Raw genomic sequence first — 1,790 nt, forward strand, 5'->3', positions numbered from 1 at the left:
CTACATAGGTCAGATCAAACAGGATAGTTACTCTTTTGACTGACTTAATTAGTAACCTTAATTACTATTTGTTAGTGTGGGTGAATGTGTGGTAGAAGATATGACATTTTCTATTGAATAGTAAAAATTCATTATCATTTTATCAATTCTGGATATATACCCAGTGTCATATATAGGAATTATGAATAGTTTTTCTAAGTTGGTGACTTCCTTTTAATTATTTTAATAGCAAAATGGTAAAGATGAAAGTTTTGAACTTGGAAGTTCTATTTATCAGTTGTTTTCTTTAATGGTTAGTTCTTATGGTTTTCTGCATAGGGTATCTTTGACTATACCAAGGCTGTAAAAATGTTTTCCTGTTTTTATTCAATATTTATAGTTTTATTTACATTTAGCTCTAGAATTTATCTTAAGTTAACATTTGTGCATGTCCTGGTATAAAGGTTGGGAGTTCTCTTTTTCCATTACAGCACTCATTTTATTCTAGCACAGTTTGTTACAGAACATCATTCTTTCCTCCATTAAAACACCTTGGGACATTTGCACAAAGCCAATTGGACATATGTTCATACCTCTCAGGATCTGTGTACATTATTTTATTCTACAAATGTTGTTTTATACAGAAACACCAGACAGTTTAAAAGTATCATAATAAGGTGATATAAATTCTCCAAACTTATTATTGTTTCAAATTTATGTTGGCTCTTCAAGGTTTTTTACATTTTGGTATAAATTATAGAATCAACTTGCCAATTTCCTCAAGAAAGCTCTGCTTGGATTTTGTTTGGAATTTCTCTGAATCTATGGATCATTTTCATGAGAACAAATAAATTAGTATTGGATTGTTGGTCCGTAAACTTGATGTACTTCTACAGTAAATTAGGTCTAGGTCTTCAGTAACATCTCTCAGCCATGTGTTGCAGTTTTTAAGTGTAGAGGTTCTCTATGTGTCTGTTCACATTATTCCTAATTATGTTTCACTACTATGTTAAGGTCATTTTTAAAATTTCATGTTACAAATATTTATTGCCATATAATAACAAATATGATTTTTATAATGGTCTTTCATTATATGACCTTACTTTTTAAAATTACTTTTTAATTCTAGTAGGCTTTCTATAGATTCTTTGGCATTTCCTCCATATTCACAATCAAATGAATAAAAACAGTGTTGCTTCTTCCTTTTCAAGTGAGTTGTATAGATTTTCTTTTCTTTTTTTTTTCTTTTTTCTTGTTTAGGTATCATGTTCCTTTGTCTATGTATCAAAACTCATACCAAACAATGAGCTTGGGTTGCAAAAGAGGATTTGTTTTCCATACCTGTATGTAGTCTTTGACCACAAGTTAAGCAAAAACAGACACAAGTGATATTTCCTTTTTCTGATTTAATTCACTGGCTGGTACCTTCAACTTTACATTGTATAGGAATAATGAGAGTAGGCTTAATTTCTGCTTTTCCATTTGTAGAGATGGAACATTTAGTCTTTCACCATGTTCATAATTATGACATGAATTGTGGGTTGTTTCATTGACAAACTTTATCAGATTTAAAAATTCTCCTCTGTTTCTAGCTTGCTGAGCACTGGGTATAGAATTTTGTTAAAATATTTTAATTTATTAATATGATTATGTGGATTTCATCAATTATTCTATTAACATGGAAGTTGCATTGATTTTTTTAATATTAATTTTGCATTTTGGGACTAACCACAATTAGTCATAATTAATTAGTGATGTATGTCTTTAAACATATTTTAGGGTACTTTATAAAGGCATTTTCTTTAGTATTC

General features: G+C 29.3%; 1 non-coding gene across 1 annotated transcript; it reads right to left on the bottom strand.

Moving 5' to 3' along the window:
• Positions 1-1,243: 1,243 nt before the first annotated feature.
• LOC119046081 (small nucleolar RNA SNORA40) lies at positions 1,244-1,369 on the bottom strand. The gene has a single exon (XR_005081905.2). It is a non-coding gene; the product is annotated as a small nucleolar RNA SNORA40 (small nucleolar RNA).
• Between the last annotated feature and the right edge of the window lie 421 nt (positions 1,370-1,790).

The sequence above is a fragment of the Artibeus jamaicensis genome, unplaced genomic scaffold (genome assembly GCF_021234435.1).
Source record: "Artibeus jamaicensis isolate MK-2021 breed Jamaican fruit bat unplaced genomic scaffold, CSHL_Jam_final contig_415, whole genome shotgun sequence".
In the NCBI taxonomy this organism is placed as follows: domain Eukaryota; kingdom Metazoa; phylum Chordata; class Mammalia; order Chiroptera; family Phyllostomidae; genus Artibeus; species Artibeus jamaicensis.